This window comes from Leptodactylus fuscus, chromosome 1 (genome assembly GCF_031893055.1).
Source record: "Leptodactylus fuscus isolate aLepFus1 chromosome 1, aLepFus1.hap2, whole genome shotgun sequence".
In the NCBI taxonomy this organism is placed as follows: Eukaryota; Metazoa; Chordata; class Amphibia; order Anura; family Leptodactylidae; genus Leptodactylus; species Leptodactylus fuscus.
In genome coordinates, this window is record NC_134265.1 from 178,919,413 (window position 1) to 178,941,862 (window position 22,450).

The 22,450-nt window shown below is 41.5% G+C and overlaps 1 pseudogene; it reads right to left on the bottom strand.

The window, feature by feature from the left end:
* Positions 1-1,449: 1,449 nt before the first annotated feature.
* On the bottom strand, positions 1,450-1,561 carry LOC142190967 (small nucleolar RNA SNORA17; annotated as a pseudogene).
* Between the last annotated feature and the right edge of the window lie 20,889 nt (positions 1,562-22,450).

Sequence of the window (22,450 nt, forward strand, 5' to 3'; positions counted from 1 at the left end):
AGCCCTCCTCAGGGCTTATTCACATTGTGTTTTTGGCCTCCCTTGCTGGGATACGTTGGTAACCAGTCAAAATCAGCTGTCAACTTATCCCTGCACGAAGAACTGGCCATTAAAAAAAAGGGGGGCCTGCAGTTCTCCGTGCAGGGATAAGTGGGTAGCTGATTGTGACTGGTTACCAACGTATCGCGGCAAGGGAGGCCAAAAACGCAACGTGAATACTCCTTTAAAGTGAAAGTCCCACCCCCAAACAGGCTGCTATGCTAGTAGCATAGCAGCCTACATCATTATTATTCTCCAGCTAAAAACGTATATATTATATATTATTGCCCCAGTTCCCTCTCCGCAGTGGCGCACACCCGATGTCCCAACAATCCCCCCCCCCCTGTCCACCCTCTAACATCTTTCCATTGCCCCCTGTACCCATACCTCCAAACTTTTGAAGAATCAAAAGAGGGATAAAATGCTTTGCGCGCCGCGATAAATTTAGCCCCACCCACTGTTATATTGACTCTGCCCACTCATAAATTTTTCATGTACCTGCACACTGTATAATCCTCCTACAGTCACCCGTAAATTATATGTCCCCCCTCCGTCTCTCCCCCAGCTTCATATACACCCTTCATCTGCCCCCAGATTCATGTCCCCTCCATCTCTGCCCCCAGATTCATGTCCCCCCATCTCTGCCCCCAGATTCATGTCCCCTCCATCTCTGCCCCCAGATCCATGTCCCCTCCATTTCTGCCCACAGATTCATGTCCCCCATCTCTGCCCCCAGATTCATGTCCCCTCCATCTCTGCCCCCAGATCCATGTCCCCTCCATTTCTGTCCACAGATTCATGTCCCCACATCTCTGCCCCCAGATTCATGTCCCCTCCATCTCTGCCCCCAGATTCATGTCCCTCCATCTCTGCCCCCAGATTCATGTCCCTCCATCTCTGCCCCCAGATTCATGTCCCTCCATCTCTGCCCCCAGATTCATGCCCTCCATCTCTGCCCCCAGATTCATGTCCCCTCCATCTCTGCCCCCAGATTCATGTCCCCTCCATCTCTGCCCCCAGATTCATGTCTCCTCCATCTCTGCCCTCACATTCATGTCCCTCCATCTCTGCCCCCAGTGTCATGCCGTCCTCTCCATCTCTGCCCCTAGATTCATGTCCCTCCATCTCTGCCCCCAGTGTCATGCCGTCCTCTCCTTCATCTGCCCCCAGTTTCACGTTCCACATAATCCACATTACACTTACCTTTTCCTCGTTCCCCCGCTGCTCTCTGCGCGCCTCTCTCTCTTACTGGCGCACAGTTGTAGACGCGATGTGACGTCATCACATCGCGTCTACACTGCCGGGTAGCCGGCGGTGGCAGCGGCGAAGTGAGGAGCTGACACAGGTCAGCTCCTCGCTTCAGCGGCTGAAGCGAGCTGACCGCTGCCGCCTCTCTCGCTGACGCTGACACATATGCGGCTGAAGCGAGGAGCTGACCTGTGTCAGCTCCTCGCTTTGCCACTGCCGCCTCTCTCGCTGACACATATGCGGCTGAGCCAGCCGCATATGTGTCAGCGAGAGAGGCCGCAGCAGCGAAGTGAGGAGCTGACCTGTGTCAGCTCCTTGCTTCAGCCACGTATGTGTTCAACTCAGATCTGCGTCCTCTGGACGCAGATCTGAGTTGAAACAAACAGGACATACAATGACTGCTGCCGGCTGCCCCCCCCCCATTTTTAAATTTGGCCGGGTCCCTGACGCCAGTAGCAGTAGTACTGGCCTATCGGCGGCCCTGTCTGTAGTAGTTTCTACTAAAGCTGCATTGGTTCTACCGCTACCACTACCAGTGCTATCACCTCCACTCAGCTAGGCAAGCTTTTTGGATGTTGGAAATGACCATTGGCAGGCATCATTGCTATCACCACTTCCACCATCCTCTTCATCTAATGTCACCTTGTCACTCTGACCTGGGTGTCAAGTCCTACCCACAAAAGAATCACCATTGGCAATATCATAATCTTTCCTGCTTTTTATCTGGCTGATCATGGGCATAGTATTCCAGCATAGCCTCATAATTTCCAAGTCCCGATTTTACTCTAGTGCCCCTACCAGAATGATTGCTAATAGTAGTATCACACACTCTGCCACTACTACCTCCACCACCAACAGTCTTGTAAGCAAAAAATTCTGACTCTTATCCAGCTTATCAAAAAAGAGGCGGTAGACTGCTCTGTCTGGGAAACATAGTTCTCAGCAGGTACCTCACCACTACCAGGGATATGTAGAAGATGAAAGGTAATAGTCCCCCATATAGATATTAGTGACACCAGAAAGTAATAGTTTGCCTCACCCCACATCAAATTATATTATATACAGTCTAGGAGTCTAGGCCACACAACTCCGGTGACTTTCACACTTACATCTTCTATCTGCAAATCGCTGATGCTGCACCCAGCTGTGCATCTCTTCTATTGTCCTCCCAGATACCCTGGCACTATGGTACTGCAAATGATACCATAGAGCAGAGAACAGCATGGCTGGAACGGCATTAAAAGAGGTGAACAACCCAGCCCCGCATCAGTACTTGGGAGGAAGAAAAGGTAAGTATTCAATTCCTTACACCTAGAGACAATAGTGTGGTGAGAGGGCCCAGTTGCAAGTGACCACTGAGACCCCTATAGCTGTTTGTTCTGCCTTTAGATGTAAGGTCCAGAGCTCTCCCCAGCTATAGAGTTCTGGAGACCTTCCAGACAGAACAAACTGAGTGATGTCGCATGATGCGGCTTAAAGGGCCAGCTGCACGATTTGCACTATGATTAAAGCAGCTCTCGATCTTATGTTTGAACCAGTGATCTAAACAATTCTGGTAAGTTTACTTTACAGTTTAGGCTTGAAGTAATATTTGTATTTCTAATTTTTTTTTTCTATTAAAAAAAAAAAAATCCAGACCTTCAGTCAATTCCAACTTTACATGAAGATGAAAAGAGCAAGAAAATAATTGGCTACCAACATTTTATTCAACAGTATGAATGTGCATTTTTTAATTACTAGTGGGACCTGTTTTGCTCATATCAATTAAGCCTTCCAAAAATAAATCCTCATCTAGAAAAAATACAAGTCTTTCATAAAATTTTCTTCAGTTTTCTTCCAAATTTATAGTTAATATATCAGTGATAATATTACACCGTTTGCAGGTGAAATTAATAAGATCGATATGATAAGGTACGGATAAACAGTCAATTTGTAAAGCTGACGTGTTAAAAAAATGGAAAACTGTGCAGGCATAATCATCTGAATGACTTTGACAAGAGTCAAATTGTGATAGCTAGACAACAGGTCATCTTCATAATGTAGTGGTTACTATTTACGACCTACCAAAAGTGGTTCTAAGGACAACTGGTGAACTGGCAACAATATGGAGAAGGATTGTCCATTTGGTCCAGTTTCATAGAAGAGCTACTGTAGCTCGGATTGCTGTAGAAGATAATGCTGCCTATAACAGCTTGATACATATGGAGCTCTATAGTCACAGGCCTACTATACGCAGACCCACATAAGGACTAGCAGAGTCATTCCTCTGAGATCTGGGCAGGGGATTAGGCCAATTCAGAGTGGGATCTCATGGGAAGAGAGGACACCAGAAGGTTTTGGGATTTAGATATTATTGTGGCAGGCTCGATCTTCCACATTTACCACCTTAGCTTTGAGCCACTGGACATCATCCACCAGAAGGTTTTGGGTGTAAATCGGCTCATTGCTGGCCAATTATTATTACAGAGTATCCTCTGTAATAGGTGCAGAAGAAGATGGGAAGTTCTCCAGGTAATAGCTTGAGCGACAGGATGAGCTCAAGACAGATGGGGAAATGATGTATGAGGTTCGTTTGTGTACTGGATGGAGATGCAGATGGGAAGGATGAAGGTGGGCGTTTTCCCCTTTCCCTCAAATCATGGGAGCACACCTTAGGAGACATATCGGCATGGAATGCTGTAGGGGCTGTGATATTAAGATCACAAGCTATTCTATTCAATTAAGGGAAGCTGTCCACAAAAAGAAACACACTGTGATAGTGCTCCCAAATGGCAGTTTTGAAATGGCTTTGTGTTAGCAGGGATGAGAGATTAGAGAAGTTCAGGGGGATTTCAGAAAGCATATATGGTGATTGAGGGAGAAAGAAACGATGTAGATAACGCCAAAAGGAGACCGCCTCTGAGATTTCCTCTCCTATGCCAATATCTATGTTCCCTTATAAGGACATTTCTCACATTCAGTAATAGAAGTGTGTAATTCGTGATTAGCCAGGGAAACTCGGGGCTCTTCTAGGCAGAAGAATTGATAACCTGCTACAACCCCTGGCAAAAGTTATGGAATCACCAGTCCTTGAGGATGCTCCTTGAGTTAAAAAAAAAAAAAAAAAAAAAAAAAAAAAAAAGATCACAGCCATGGAAAAAAAAACTAAAAGCATTTCATATGGCAACTTTCTGGCTTTAAGAAACACTAAAATAAATCAAGAAAAATATTTTTGGTAGCCAGTAAGTTAGATTTTTAGAACAAGCACAGGGAATAAATTATGGAATTACTCAATTCTGAGGAAAAAACTATGGAATCATGAAAAACAAAATAACACTCCGACACATCACTAGGACTTTGTTGCACCACCTCTGGCTTTTCTAACTGCTTGCAGTCTCTGAGGCATTGACTTCATGAGTAATAATCAGTACTCTTCAAAGATGGGATTTACATACAGAAAAGCTAAAAGAAAGCCATCACTAGTACCTAAACAGAAAAAACAAGGTTACAATGGGCTGTGAAAGGCAATTGTGGACTGTGGCTGAAAGCCATATTCAGTGATGAATCTTGACTCTTCATTGGGCAAGGTGATGATGCTGGAACTTTTTTTTGGTGCCCTTCCAATGAGATTTATGCAGATGACTGTCTGAAGAAAACATGCAAATTTCCACAGTCATTGATGATGTGGGGCTGCATGTCAGGTAAAGGCACTGGGGAGATGGCTGTCATTAAATCTTCAATAAATGGACAAGTTTTGAACACTTTTCTTATCCCATCTATCAAAAGGATGTTTGGGGATGATGAAATCATTTTTCAAAATAATGCATTTGCCATAGAGCAAAAACTGTGAAAACATTCCTTGAAGAAAGACACATACGGTCAATAATAAAGAAGGTAAAAAAATCCAGCAATCCGTTCTTCATAAGACTTAACTTTTAATGGTCATTAAAATTGAAGTTACAAAAAAAAAAACACACATTGCCTCCACTATCAGCAACATCTCAGCTGTAGCGTTTCAAAACACCCTTGTTTCCTTAGTCGTAGCTTGATGTGTTATATTGTACATACACTAAAAATAGTGACAATTGATTCAAAGTCTTTACACCTGATGTGGAGCACATGATCAATGGTAACACACTCAATCTTGTATGTGCTTCCAAGAAACAGGTATCACATAATAAAAACTTTTAAAAACATGTGTTGTGTATAGTGGCAAAGTACATGAAAATGTAAACTACAATATACAAGTGGTTGAAAGTTTGATCTTTCATACAAAACATATCTGTATGCATCATAAGAGAAAGACAAGATTTTATAAATAAGAGATTCAAATATTATACTTAAAAATTAAAAAATGTACACAATAGAAATTTTTATATAAAGTGACTTAAGAAGGAAAATCTTTAACATATACTTCATGTATAAAATAACAATTAGCATATTGAAAAAGCTTGAACTAAGAAACCATAAACGTCAATCGAGACCGTATAATAAATGAGTCTGCCTGCAATAAATGTGGCTTGCCACTTAATCAAGGATTAAGGTTGAGTTCTGCCTTTGAGAAAGATGGCTACCGCCACATCCTTTTCTACATTGCGCATGCTCACTGTGAGACAACCAATCAGGATGGTTTTCCACTTTATCAAGGCTTAAGGTTGAATTATGCCCTTGAAAAAAATGGCTACCACCGCATCTCTTTCTACATTGTGAATGCTCACTTTGAGACACCGATTGGATAGAACACATTTTCACAAAACTCACGATTCAGAGGAGCCAGCACTGAAAATCACATCAGAACACTTTAAAATGCAAATAAGAAGGAGACAATCTACACAAACAAAACTAAAAAGGTAAGTTATGCTAGTATTATAGAAGAATATTGAATAAATCTCTATTTTATCTAAATATTTTAATCAATATAAGCCAGGTCATTACTTTGATTCATGCCTTGTGGGAATCTAGTGTCTAACTTCATAATCCATGAGGCTTCTCTCACTCTTAACTTATGGATTTGATCTCCTCCTCTGGGTGGTTTAGACACTCTTTCTATCGCTCTGAAAGAGAAAGATGTCACATCACCTTGATGAATTAGTAGAAAATGCCTAGATATGCCTGTGCTTTTAGACATGCTCTTATTATTAATGTTCTGGAGATGTTCAGTAACCGGTCTTATTATACTCCCTATATAATCTAGATTACAAGTACTACAACTGACCATGTAAATAACATGGTCACTTGTGCAATTCATAAACTCCTTTATTTCATACTTGTGATCCCGTAAAGAGTTTTGAAAGGAGACACTTTTGTTAACATATTTGCAGATTTGGCACCTAGGCATACCGCATTTGAAAAATCCTTGCAATTCTAACCATGTACCTGGTCTATCAATTGGTCTATCCATATAGAGGCTTGGGGAAAGAATATTCCCTATTGTTCTGCCCCTTTTGGAGATAAATTTGCAGCCTTCAGAGAGTAGATTACCCAGGACATCATCTTGTTTCAAAATTGGTAAAATTTCCTTAATAATATTGACTACTTCATTATAGTTTGCACTAAAATTAGTAGAAAAGTAAATATTGCAATTTTCTTTGGATTGATCCCTTGTATATTTCTTTGATGTATATAAGAAAGTATGTGTATCTACTTTAGAAGTGATATTGAGTGCCCTATTGATTGACCATCTTGGATATCCTCGTTTTTTTAATCTCTTACTGACTTCTTCTGATTGTTGTTTGAACACTTCCTCTTTGGTACAAGTTCTTTTCAATCTAATAATTTTCTCCCGTTGGAACTGCTTTTTTAGTGTGTCTTGGATGCTGACTACAAGCATGTAGAAGGCTGTTACCAGCCTGTTCCTTACGATACGTGCAAGTAAGTTCCTGTTCTGTTTCTGCGTTACCAGATAAAGTAACTTCCAAAAAAATTATATCAGTTTTTTCAAAGTGAAGAGTGAATTTTAAATTATTTGAATTATCGTTGATATATTTAACAAAATGAACACTGTTTTCTTCTGAACCTGACCACACTAGTAATAAATCATCTATAAACCTTCCGTACCAAATTATTTGTTCTTTAAAGGGGTTATTATTACAATGAATATGTTTATCTTCAAACTAAGACATCACTAGATTGGCTAATGAGGGCGAAAACTTCACCCCATTGGCACTCTGCATGTTTGGAGCTAGAATTCCTGATTGAACATGAAGTAATTGTGATCTAACAAGTAATTGATTATTGTTACTACATATTCACATTTCTCAGCAGATAGAGTGGAGTGTCTAGATAAATGGTCCAATACAGCTTGAAGAGCAACTTGATGAGGCATGGAAGAATACAACGATACATCGTCACAGGATAGCCAATTATAGTCCCCCCTCCACTGAAACACATCAAATATTTTAAGGAGCTCCTTAGTGTCCTTGATATACCCGGAAACACGGGTAACCAAGGGTTGTAAAATTTTATCAATCCATTGGCAGATTTTCTAATTTAAGGAGCCAATGCCGGACACTATAAGTCTCAGTGGAGGGGGACCACCCCTTTGTCGGGAGTCCATGAAATATTGACAATACGGGGAATGCCGGTTTTAACAATTTGGCTTTTCTTTCAGTAAAAACTCCAAGCTGCACTCCTTCCATAATTATTTTATCCAATACCTTTGAAAAAACACTAGTGGGATCCTGACTCAATGTTCTTTATGTCGTTACATCATTAAGAATTTTATATACAGAATAAAGATAATCTACAGTGTCTAAAACAACCACCTTACCACCCTTGTCGGCTGATCTAATGATTATATCTTTATTTTTCTGTAGTTTAGATAAACGGTACCTTTCTAGTTCGGTTAGATTGTCCGACAAGGGTAGCGAGGAAGATCTAGTCCACAATTTAACTAGATCTTTTTCTATGGCATATTGAAACTGATCTAATACTAAACTTCTTGATGTAAGAGGATAAAATTGTGGGTTCGAAATATCCACTGAAACATCTATATCCAATGCACTGTTAATTTCTGTTAATGTTTGAAGATCCAGTATACAACATTGCTCCTTGAATAATATTTTTTCAAATTCATCAGATGTTTGTGCTACCTTACTATTAAATTGTGTCTCTGTGCTGAAAAAATGTTTTTTTTAACTGTTAATTCTCTAACAAAACCGTTAACATCTATTAATGTTTGAAATAAATCAAACTTAAGGTCACATAAGGTTAATGTCATGGCCTGCAAACAGTCTGGATCTCAATCCAATTGAAAATCTGTGGTGGAAGTTAAAGAAAATGGTCCATGACAAGGCTCCAACCTGCAAAGCTGATCTGGCAACAGCAATGAGAGAAGGCTGTAGCCAGATTGATGAAGAGTACTGTTTATCATTCATGAAGTCAATGCCTCAGAGACTGCAAGCAGTTATAAAAGCCAGAGGTGGTGCAACAAAGTACGAGTGTTGTGTTGGAGTGTTAGTTTGCTTGTTTGTTTTTCATGATTCCATAATTTTTTCCTCAGAATTGAGTAATTCCATAATTTATTCCATGTGCTTGTTCTAATAATCTAACTGTCTGGCTACCACAATTATTTTTTTTTATTTCTTTTAGTGTTTCTTAAAGCCAGAAAGTTGCCATATGAAATGCCTTTAGTTTTTTCCATGGCTGTGATCTGCTTTTTTTTCTACAAAATTAACCCTTTCCCGCCAATGGCATTTTTGGATTTTAGTTTTTCGTTTTTGACCCCCCTCCTTCTAAACCCCATAACTTTTTTATTTTTCTGCTCCCAGAGCCATATGAGATCTTAATTTTTGCAGGACAAATTTTTCTTCATGATACCACCATTAATTATTCGGTACTATTCCGTTATCGGGCCAGCAGCAGCGCATTTCAGCACCAGCTTTCGGGACAGCAGTTCAGTTCAGCAGCGGGAATTACAATGACATCCGAGGACTGCTGGCCCGATGCTTGTGCCCAGTAGCCAGTACATCAATGACCCCCCCTCCATCTCCTCCTCCTTCCAGTGCTGCCCCCCAGCTCTCCTTACATCTACCCCGTACCCTCTCCCCGCCACATGACTAAGCCGATGCTGGCCCGATGATAGAGGCCGTGCTTGTGTGTAGTAGGCAGTACATCGATCGATGCCCTCATCCTCCTCTTCCTTCCAGTGCTGCCCCCCAGCTCTTCTTACATCTGCCCCGTACCCTCTCCCTGTAATAGGCCTCACCGTAAATCTTGAGCAATGAATGCTACTAGATAGCCGCCGGACGCTGCAGAAAGTTTGTCCCTCCGGCTCGCTGTAGCTCACCGTTCCTATAGTCGGCGTGTTTCTTGTCAGGGCCTGGATTGAGCCCCGGTGTCTTTCCTTTCGGTCTCGGTACTAGCGCTGAGGTGAGGCCTAGTCGTGTGGCGGGGAGAGGGTACGGGGAAGATGTAAGGAGAGCTGGGGGGCAGCACTGGCAGGAGGAGAAGGATGGGGGAGGGGGGTCATCGATGTACTGGTTACTGGGCACAAGCATCGGGCCAGCAGTCCTCGGATGTCATTGTAATTCCCGCTGCTGAACTGCTGTCCCGAAAGCTGCTGCTGAACTGCGCTGCTGCTGGCCCGATAACGGAATAGTACCAATTATTCTATATAATGTACTGGGAAGCTGGAAAAAAAATTCAGAATGGGGTGGTTTTGAAGAAAAAATACATTTGTGACTTTCTTACGGGCTTTGGTTTTACGGCGTTCACTGTGCAGCCAAAATGACATGTCCCCTGTATCCTGTGTTTCGGTACAGTTCCAGGGATACCAAATTAATATGGTTTAATTTACATTTTGACCGCTTAAAAAAAATCCAAAACTGTGTTAAAAATTTTGTTTTCTAAAAATCGCCATATTCCGACAGCTGTGACTTTTTTATACTTCCGTGTACGGGGATGCATAGGGCGTCTTTTTTTGCGGGGCCGGGTGTACTTTTTATTTCTATCATTTTTGGGAAATGCTATTACTCTGATCACTTTTTATTCAAATTTTTATCAGAATCAAAATGGTGGTTTGGCACTTTTGACTATTTTTCCCGCTACGGCATTTATCGAACAGGAAAAATATTTTTATAGATTTGTAGAGCGGGTGATTTCGGACACGGGGATACCTAAAATGTATGTGTTTCACAGTTTTTAACTACTTTTATATGTGTTCTAGGGAAAGTGGGGTGATTTGAATTTTTAATACTTTTTATATTTTTTTATATTTTTTTTACTTTTTTAATTTTTTTTTTTATTTATTAGACTCCCTAGGGGTGTTGAACCCCAGGGGGTCTGATCACTAATGCAATGCATTACAATGCTAATGCATTGCAATGCATTGCAAAAAATCATCCTTTGCAGGCTGCATAGACCAGCCTGCAAAAGAAAGAGATTGCAGACTGGCCGGGGAGCCTCCTGGCTGTCATGCCAATGTGACGTTGGCCCTGGAGCATGCTCCAGGAGCCGGCGATCACCGGCAAAATGGCGGTGCCCATGTGCCGCCGGGAAAATGGTGCCTCCGGCACCTTTGACTGTGGCGCCGGAGGGATTAATGCCTCCGATCGGTCCGGGGACTGATCGGAGGCATTAAAGCCGGTTGTCTACTGCTTAAAGCAGTAGATACCCGGCGGCTATGGCGGCCGCCTGGCTCCCAGCTCCCGGTACTATTACGGCGGATGTCGGGAAGGGGTTAAACAACTCAAGGAACATCCTCAAGGACTAGTGATTCCATAACTTTTGCCAGGGGTTGTAGCAGGTTATCCGTTCTTTTGCCTAGGAGAGCCCAACGTTCACCTGGCTAATGACGAATTACACACTTCTATTACTGCATGTGAGAGATGTCCTTATAAGGGAACATAGATATTGGCATAGGAGAGGGAATCTCAGAGGCGGTCTCCTTTTGGCGATCGAAGCTGGTAAGTATAGTAGTAGAGCTGGTGTGCTTGCTTACCCGGACTCAGTGAAGCTATGCAGGAAATTCAGCAGGATGCTGTAGCACAGCAACACTGCAAGTCTCCAGCACAAAGAGGTCAGCAGGGAGTTAAAATGACACCCACAGTCTCCATGTCACAGGGATTACAAGCTGATGTTATCATGTGCTTGTCACATGTGACAGGGACTTCAGTGGGAAGACAACAATGGCCCGGTGGATCCGGATCACACTGGGAGGCACCAGAGCACGGGGGAAAGGTGAAAATGATTTTTTTTCACCTACCCCGTCCTATTTCAAGTATATAGTTTTTGCCTGGGCAACACCTTTAAAAAGCACACCCAGGCTTTGACCTGTTGAAATGAATCTTGTGAGGTTTTGATAGCCATTGCAGTTTCCACCAGGGTAACAGCTCCTTAGTCTACTTACTCTTTCAGTGCTCACTTTAGTTCTTACAAAGTTGCTTTGGACCGATTTGTCTTTAAAACTATTGCAGTATGGAGTGTAATTTTTGCCTCAGGTGAAATTAACAGATCCTTGGATTTAATAGCAACACATTCCAAATGTTCTGATTAATACATTGACTCTTTTAGAGTTTGTCTTAGATAAGTCTATAAGGAGAATTATGAAAAGTAAGGTGTATATTCAAAGCATTTTAGTTTAGGCTGGAAATAAATCCAATACAATGTAATACAGAGCCTGGCCACAAAAAGATCACATCATCAATATAAACAGGCCCATTTAACCCTTAGGAGACGTAGAAATTTTTCATTTTTGCCTTTTTGGTTTTTACTCCTTACCTTCCAAAAGCCATAACTTTCTAAAAAAATTTTTTATCTACGTATCCTCCCGATGAGGACTTGATTTTTGCAATCCAACAAATCCACTAAAAATAGTCATGCATGTGAATATAGAATTATAGAATATAGAATTTAACTTTTAATGAAAATACGATTAAAATTAACAGCAAGCATTATGCATAGATAGAATTATTATGCAGTGAGCCACATAAGTGACTAACTAGCTTACGCGTTTCGGAATGGAAACTTCCTTAGTCATAGCTACGTAGCTTGCTGAAGAATTTTTGTGAATTTTAATCGTATTTTCATTAAAAGTCAAATTTTATGGAAGATGTTTTTGCTGGACTTTTTACACTTTGAATTTCTTGGACACATGTCTTCGGGCCGTGAAGATTTTCCATGCATTGGCTGTCTTCAGGAACGTGAGTTGGAAACATCTTTTGTTAATATCTGCAAGTTGAACCTGAATTTCCCCTCCCCCATCCCTGTTATACAGGCATGCATGTGAATATGCCCATGTTTAAGATTAAGTACTCGCACAGCTGTTATGACATGATGGTTTGCAATATTTAAATAAAGGGATTGAACATCACAAACAACCAATAATATATAACAGTTCTTTTTTTTAGCCCAGGCTGAACTGTAGATTGGGTAAACAACAACAAAAAAATGGATGTATATAACAGAGAGCTGTTAACTGTGCTACAGCCTGCAGTGATATGGATCACAGATTTATTTGCATGTTCACCATTACAGCTACGGAAATTTGATCACAAGTATTCAAGCTTTCATACACTATACAACGCCTTCACTGTTTGGTACACTTACCACTGACTGACTGACTGAGTGGCTGTCAGATGTTGCTATCACATCACAGACATGTGTGAGTCACTGAATACATGTCTGCTCTGTATTTCCTGATCATACATGTGGCGGTGGACATTTTCTCATAGCTCAGCCATTTTTGTTAGCCCAAAACAAGTTGCCAGCAGAATACAAACACGGCTCATTATGAACCAAATCCACCATCTCTAGTCATTGTCAATGTGAAATATCATAACCAATGTAATCAAATAACCTCCACCAAAGTAGTATTCAGATGAAGCCATAACTTAATTACTGCCATTATCTTGACAATCGAAGAATAAGAGAACAGGTGCCTCAATTACTTATAGTGCTGTAAATTTTAATTTCATACCCATTACACAAGGCTTTTACATTCCTAACACTAGTATATAGTCCCCCTGAAATGCCTATAAGGGATTTATAACAGGACCATTCATTCACATTAAAAAGCAGAGAGGGACTCTATGATGAAGGAATTCAAGAACAAGTCTACGTATATTTAGTTCTCTAGAGAACCACACCAAAATGGCCGTTGGACATACACTCTGACCGGAGAGGTACTGCACATGCCCAAGATTTGAATTGGTACAGCATGATCGGAGAAAAGAGGGCAGCACAATATGTGGGGAGGAGGAGGACAGCTGGAGCACAAGCACTAGAGGGGGGGTAAGAAAGGTATGATGCAGGGGGGTTCTCAGGCCCTGGGTAACTCTCATGGTGTTATGTGGGCTCATTTGCATAAAGAAATTAACCGGGTTACAAAAGAAATGTCAGGGACAATATAAAAAAGAATAAAGGTAGTAGTAAAATAGCCCTTTTAAAGGTTATTCAGACATGTTTTATCTAAGGGGGCTGAGTTAAGATAAGAGATAAGATAATCCTTTAATAGTCCCACCTTGGGGAAGTTAGTGCAGCAGCTTATATAGGAAATCTGCACTGCAGGAATATACAGCATGCAAACAAACACAGAGGATGCTAACAGAAACCAGAGACACCCAGAAATTGCTCCAATAACTGCTAAAGGTATATGGGTGTACTTCTTAACCCATTACCAGAACTCTCAGACCTTTTATAAAAAACAAAAGAAAATCTACCTGGAAAACCCCTTTAACATAAATGCTAAGAGCAATAGTCAAGCTATACAAGCAGTGGTGTAACTAGGAATGGCGGGGCCCTGTGGCGAACTTTTGACATGGGGCCCCCTCGACACCGAAGATCTCGACCGAGTCCCTACTACGCATTCCTGTATGCTCTATTATTACCAATAGTGGACCCTGCACACAGTATTATGTCCCATAGTGGCCCTTGCACACAGTATTATGTCCCTTAGAGGCCCCTGCACACAGAATTATGCCCCATAATGGCCCCTGCACACAGTATTATGTCCCTTAGAGGCCCCTGCACACAGTATTATGTCCCATAGTGGCCCCTACAGGACTAAATACTGTCACGTCACCCGCTGACCGCTATACCAGGACAATTGTGGATAAAAAAATCTGGTCATGTGCATTACAATTTAGTAACTCCATGTGCCTCATATTAATAGCAGTTAACCCCATCATGTCCCTCACATTAACCCCTGTGTGCCTCACCATAAGAGTTACTGATATGTGAGAGACATGGAGGTAATAATAAAGTATCTTCATTATTATTACCCCCATATGTCTCACATATCAGTAACTCTTATGGTGAGGCACACAGGGGTTAATGTGAGGGACATGATAGGGTTAACTGCTATTAATATGAGGCACATGGAGTTACTAAAACAAAAGTAATAAAGTATAGTAACCCCAGTATGTACCTGTGTACCTGATATTAATAAGTATAGTAACCCCAGTATGTACCTGTGTATCTTTAGTTTCATTTTCCTGGAGCAGCAGCTTCTTCTTCTTCTTCTTCTCCTATTGAGTGCAGGACGGCAGGAGCTCAGCAGGGATAAGCCCCGCCTCCTGGGCTCTCCTCAGCCCTCTCATTGGTGGGCAGAGGACAGGCTGAGACAGGGAGGGGGGGAGGGAGAGAGGGGGAGCTTCCTGAAGCGCTGAGAGGAGCCAGACCTGCAGCTCCTGTGTGTCAGCCGTTGCTGCAGCTTCGGGGCCCCCTGTTGGTGGAAAGTATTCCACCAACAGGGGGCCCCGATCATTATACTTGGGGGTCCTAAAAGACCTCCGAGAATAATGATAGCAGCGGTAGCAGCTGTCACCGGGCCCCTAATGTCCCGGGCCCTGTGGCAGCTGCCTCTGCTGCTATGGTGGTAGTTACGCCACTGTATACAAGCTGTCTGTGAGCCTCAGATTGGGGGCACTCCATCTTTTCCACTTTCCTTCACATGAAGGAATGCCTAACTATACCTCTGGCAATGCACAAGTGGTTTGCATATCTGCACCTCATAAAGTATAAGGCATAATGCAAATTGTAAAATTGATGGGGGGTGCAGAGGGTTCAGTCCCCCCCCAGGCCCACAACACTTTGGATGCCAATATATGAAGAGACCAGTACTATAAATGATACATTATATTTGGGGGACCTGGTACAGATTTTACAAGGTGTATACATCCAAGTCATGGAATTATGCTGCATGTGATTCTGTCCTAAAAGTAAGGGGTACTAATCCTAGTGTAGAACATCTTGAAATGGGATTAGATTACGATCGACCATTTCTATTTTAGGTTTTAACCTAAAATGAAAGTAGAGCTAGCAAACATAGCCTAAGCAAAATATCAACCAAATGGTAATGTAATTTCTGATATGACAACCAAGGTTCTGGAGCAAGTAAGAAATCCCTCTATGTATATACATATTCCTGAAAATGAGCAGAACAGATTCACAATATGTATTCAAAGTTAAAAAAATGCCTCTCTAAAGGCGCATGAAAACTTAGCATTTACACTGAAACCTAGTCCCTCACTGCAGGCTTTTTATGATCCTGTCACTTACTAGCGCTGTGCAGAAGGTACTTTCTCACACTGAGACGGATCTGTCGCTTGTTAAAAATGATTAAGGGGACTGGTTATACTGAGATTTATATCCGCAGTGATTTCTAGATGATTCCCAGGCAGGCACCTGCTGCTTTACTTAGCATTGTGTCATATTCAAACAGCCTCTATCCTCAGCCATCTCCTTGAGGCTCTTTTCATATTTTTTATTACATTTTTTAGTCTCAGGAAAACCTGCTTGCAACGTAGTCAAGTTGTCTGCTATGTATTCCCATATGCTGAATAGTGGCATTTATAGAAATTGTCAGTACATTTGAAATACGTCTTAATTTAACCCAAAAGTCAAATCTGTATCTATAACCTTCAAAGAACTGTGAAAATATTCCCTGAATTTTATTTATCTAGAGTGATGTTTTTAAATATTCTTACAGTGCGGCTTAGTATAGAATAGAGGACAAACGTAATGACAAACTTTCCCATACTAAAAACAGATTGTCCATTATTTAAAAAAATAAATAAAATAAATAGTATCAGACTAATGTTAATCTCACATTAACGACACATGGCATGATATTATGGTGCTGAAACCAGTGACTTTGTGCAACACACTGTAATAGTTTGGCGCTGCATTTACCAGTCTGGGAGGGGTGAGGAAGGTAGGGGGGTTGTGCCTCAGTGTACCAGAACAAATGAGATATTGTAGTGTTCAGGACAATTTGTGTAATGAAAATTGGGGTGAAATTTCTCCTTTAGCCCCTTGTGGAGTTGAAAAATTTGAAGATAAAGTGATGTTTTACTACTACTACTACTACTTTCACCTCTCAATGGTAAAAAAAAAAATTTGGAAGCATTTTTTATGTCAAAATGTTGAATATACTCCTTGATAAATTCTGTGAAGGGTCTAGTTTCCAAAATGGGGGTCATTTTGGGAGGGTTTCCTCAGGAGCTCTGAAAATGCAATATGGCGCCTGAAAATGATTCCAGTAAAGTCTCAATAGAGCTCCTTCCTTTGGTGTGCTGTCATGTACTGATACATCAGCTTACATCTACACGTGGGATAATTCTATGTTTGGGAGAAATTGCATAGCAGACTGTGAAATACATTTTCTCCTTTAACCCCTTGTGACTGTGTAAATTCTGGGGCTTAATGAATAAATTAGTGACAGAAATTGAAATGTGTAAATTTCAAATTCCGGGAGTGCAGTTTTGAGATTGGGGTCATATATGGAGGGTTTCTATTGCAGAGACTATTTTTAGGGTATCTTTTTAATTGAAATGATCCCTTTAAAAATGGGTTTTGGAAATTTTCATGAACATTTGGAAAATTGATGTTTGACTTGAAAACCTTATAATATCTGAAAAACATGAAAGGGTAATTACATTGGATGTAAACCAGAGATATGGTAAATTATGTTTATGAACTGATTTTGGTAGTATGGCCTGGTTCACATCTGCATTCGGTATTCCGTTCGGGGAGTCCGCTTGGGGACCCCCCGAATGAAATACTGAACGCATTAAAAATGTGGTGAGCAATGAAAGCACACGGACCGCCATAGACTGTTATGAGGTCTGTGTATTTTCTGCATGGTGTCCGCACGAATCACGCAGAGAGAAAAGTAGTTCTTGAAGTACTTTTCCCTCCGCATGACTTGTGCGGACACCGCGCGCAAAACACACAGACCCCATTATAGTCTATGGGGTCTGTGTGCTTTCATTGCTCACCGCTTTTTAATGCGTTCGGTATTCCCTTCAGGGGTTCCCCAAGCAGACTCCCCGAAAGGAATACCAAACGCAAATGTGAACCAGGCCTTGCACTTACCACTGGTCCAGCACACAGCTGTTTACATGACATCGGGTATCCAGTCCACACAGGGTCTCCTCCCTCCCGCTTACCCTGTGCATATTATCGAGACCCATGCACACTCCCTGCTCCTCTTCTGCTATATGCAGATGCCGGTGTTCCATATATACTTACCACATGGCCACAACTCACAGTTTAGTTTTTGTGTTATTCTCATTATTTTATTCCTACCTTTTTATTATTGTACGTATTTATATATCTTCAAATATAGGCATTTTCATGACCCTTATTAAAACTAGATACTATATGGTTACTTTCATGTTTTTATATGCAGATATTTTTATCCCCTTCTTATAATTAGCAATGGCGGATCCAGGGTTTGCGGGGCCCTGGGCAATTGACATTGGTGGGCCCTACTTACCGGGGGTTTGGGGGGTGCCCCCCCAGGATTTTTTTTAAAAAAACATTAGCCCTAAAAATTCGTTTTTGAGGCGTTTTTTCAACTAGTTAGCTGTGTTTGACCAACTTATAAAACTGACCTTATTTGTGTACTATTATCTGCATTGGGAGCGCGCACGCAAGGCCAGCGGCATAGAAGCGACGTCATCTCGCTGCTGGCTTTGCATATGATACCACGCCCACCAATTGACACAAGAAAACCAGGAAGAAAGAAGAGTTTACAGCAGCAAAGACTGGTAAGAGATATGGGAATACCCCTTTAAGGGCCTTGTGCTTCTAATCCATACCTCACAACTTTTGAAGACTAGAAAGAGGGACAAAATGTGCGGCGCCCACTTTTATGTTGACCCCGCCCATTCTCATTTATTTTTCATGTGCCCCCACACAGTATAATTTTCCTACAGTCACCCGTAAATTATATGTCCCCCCTTCATCCTTCTCCCAGTTTCATATACACCCTTCATCTGCCCCTAGTTTCATGTCCCCCCTCCATCTCTGTCCCCAGTTTCATGTCCCCCCAGTTTCATGCCATTCTCCCCCCTTCATCTGCCCCAGTGTCATGCCGTCCCCCCCTTCATCTGCCCCAGTGTTATGCCATTCTCCCCCCTCATCTGCCCCCAGTTTCATGGTCCCCCTAAATTATGTTCCACCTTAATGATTAACACAAAAAAACACACTCACCTTCCCTTCGCTTCCCCGCCGCTCTCTCCTCTCTCTCACTCATACACATATTGTAGGCGCAATGTGACATCATCACATCGCGGCTACAAATGCAGAAGCGTAGCATTAAAGCAGGAGCTGAGCTGTGACAGTGTTAGGATTGTGCAGTAACTGCGGCCATGATATGGGTGTCGCTGCCTGTTCCTCTGCACAGTCCAGGGTTGCAAGGGTTAATCTGCCTTGCAACAGCCGGGCGTGGTCGACTGTTTGACCGACATAGGTGTCGACCAATGGACGCTTGGATTGGGCAGCTGGGCTATTTGCTGGTGACTACCCCTTGCCTATATAGGGGGGCTGGTCTGGACGCCCGGTGCTCTATGATCACGTGTGTGTGTGCGTGCGTGCGTGCGTGCGTGTGTGTGTTCCAGCCTGTAAACCTTAGTTGCCTAGCTAGTAATCTTCCCTGAGTCAGCAATGTCACTATTAGTCAGGCAGCATGCTGCCATGTATGTTGTGTGATAGTACTCAATGGCTTTAGCTAACATCCCTTCTCAGTCTGGGGTCACTGGAAGTGGGCTTGGCAGTAGTTGCCTTGGTGGTTGGGTGGAACAGCATCACACTGGGTTTAGTTGGTCTCTGGCTAGTCCAGGAGTTCTGGCTAGCCAGTTAGTTTATTTGGGCGGCTGCTCTGACTGCACAGGACTCTGTGAATTGTTAACAGAGCACACCTGGTCCTTTGATTTAGCTGGCAGTGACGTCAACTGTCAGACAGTGTTCACACTAGGTGTGAATTCAGAATCCCAGAGGGTTCCGCAGGGTTTTCATTTGTTTAGTTTTTTTTTTAATAAACCCTGCTGACCATAACAGCCAGGTCCTGCTTTAAATACCTATGTATTCAGCTCATCGGCATCCGTAGGACGCCAATGAGTTGAAATCCGGATATACCTCCCGCCCGGCCATGGATCTGCCCCTGATAATTAGATATTTTCTAACTGACTGTTTTAATTTTATACGTTATGTCTATATGTAGGGGCTTGACAAAGACGCCAGTTCAGCGTTGAAACATGTTGCCTTATTTGCCTGTGTATGATTCACTGGAACCACTAAAGTGTGTCATCACATTGCAAGTGTCTTTCCTTCACTCAGCAGAGCTGCAAAATATGTCATGTTTTTTTTTCCTCCCTTTTTATCTCCGATGACATTACCTCCTACCTGTAGGTTGAGTAAAGCTAAAGCTGACTCTCACGACCTCCCCTCTCAAGCCATATACTTCATGTGCAGGCACAAGGTCATAATTTTTTCTGCAAAAATGGAACCTCAGTCAGCTTTGAACAAGCTGCCAGAGTTCATAATTCCCACAATCAGTTTGGGCACTGATCACTGGTATTGGCACCAGGTCTCTGCTGTATAATACAGTAAAGACCAGGTGGCAATGGCAAAAGCAGAGTTCAGCCTAGGAACAATAATGTAAAGTTCCTCCGTGTGGCAAGGTCTTCTCTGAAGAATATACAAAAAAAAAAAAAAAATGGAGATTGGTGGAGTAAAGTTTCATTGGGGTCCTAGTAATTTTTATCCCTAGGTAAGTTAAGTAAAAGGTTCAGCATTTGAACATGATGCCACTGATTCAAGTTGGCTTGGTAGGACACATTAAGAGTATAGGCTTCAATTTTTCTACCTTAATTTTAAAGTCTAATTCTGAACTCTTTTACTCAATTCCCTGCAGAATCAAAGCCAAGGTATTCTGGGATAGTGACATACAAAGGAGGATGTCATCTATGAAGGTCATTAACTAACACAAAAACAGATCTAGTGCTAATTTGAAAAGTATAGGCAAGAATTGGCATACTTGTTGGGTCCTCACTACCTAGTACAATAGGAAAAGATAACTGTACGTTGCTGAGTAAAAGTCAGCTAAGACTCTATTCTCAGTCTATTCTAAGTCCCTACTGCATGTGCTTGCATTATACAAATGTTTTTTTTTCTTTTTAATACAAATTTACTTCCTAAACACAATAATTATCGTTCTTATTTAACAGTGGTTTGTATTTCTTTTTTTTACAGCATATCAACTACAGATGAAAATTGCTTTCTATACACAATTGAAAAAACTAGAGTGGACCAAACAATATCCAATTCTCTAAGGGTGAACATGAGGTCCTGGTGGTCTCTTACAGCAATATAACCAGCAGCATATTTCAATATTTAATTAGAATAATCTGACATTATGTTACATATTTTATTAAATTATTTTGGCATAGTTAGGTCTAGATCACAATAGTCTCCTACTAGTATAGCATGATGTATAGTATAGTGAAGTATAGCATTGCCATAGTGTGATATCTTAAGATATAACTAGAGATGACCAAATGAACAAAAATGTACTTCTGTCTGATTCATTTAGATCACCATCAGATTTAATTTGATCTGAATAAATTCAGTAAAATCAAAAGTGCCCTCTACATAATGTACGACACTCAGAGAACTGTATCCAACCCCATTCAAGCTCTTTAAGGCCACAACAGCATCTATAATGCAAAAGTGACAGAAATATACCATATTTTGCTGACTTGCAAATGTATTTTTAAAAAGCAAAAATCTTACTAAAAATTACTTTCATCTTATAGCCTGCAGTAAGGAGGTTACAGCAGTGTCAAAACTCCCAACTGCTTTTTTAATGATTGGGAGAAGCATTGACAAAGTGCTTTGTCTGATCACTGAGAGAGATGAGTAGCTGCATAGCTCTCTCCGTCACTGCCCAACACTGATCTATCAAGTGCATAGCAGGAGAACATGGAGAAGACAGTGACAAAAAAAAACCCTCCTCATGCTGTAAGGGCTAAAAACCCTTCAGTTCCTGCAATGGACATAAATGAAAGTCGAAATATAATCCTTTCATGATTTCATAATTATGTGACCAGTCACATGCAAAGGAAAAGTTAGGACTACAGATGGACAAAATGATTCATCACGAGACGGATTTAACCCAAATAATCTAAATTGTTTGTATATTAACTAAACTGAATAAATGACAATTGATCTTCGACAGACTAAAATTGCTGACTCGTCATGAATTGAGCGTGAAAATACAGAAGGGTCATTGAGTCACTGTGACGTTCAGGTGTCACATGATGGCAGCTAACAGCTTCTCAGCCATTAGTCAATGATAGATGGACACCTTACAGTGCTGATGTGATTTACAGCATATAAAGTACTGTGGGCTGGAATACGAGGCATTTCAGTAACAGTGGAAGTGGGGAATGGACATGTCATTCATTATTGCATGATCCAAAGCAACTACTCAATTTTCTTCAGCAATACACAACACTTAATGCAGCAAAGCTTGTAATACAGGTAGAGAAGAGTAGGAGAAATAGAACACATTTTAGTCAGAGTTAGTGATAGAAATCTCAGGAGTAAAGGAGAATATCTTTGCTGTGTGATCCAGAATGCTGCAGTAATATAGAGACACATAAACACTTAAGGCTGGGTTTACATCTGCTGTCATTGCCCATTCAGGGATTCAGTTCCCCATTCCGCTTTATTCTGAAGGGATTCTGTCCCTCATTTCTTGGGCAGAAACCCGGCGGACCCCATTATATTCTATGGGGCCCATGGGTTTCCGAAGGTAACTACTTTTTAAGTGGATTGGGTTTCTCTATTTCAGGTCCTCAAGTGGACAGAGCCTGCTAGTCTGAAAAAACTCCAATATTTTTTTTTTGCTATTTTTGTTACCTATACTTTAAGTGTGTCTTATAGTCTATAAAAG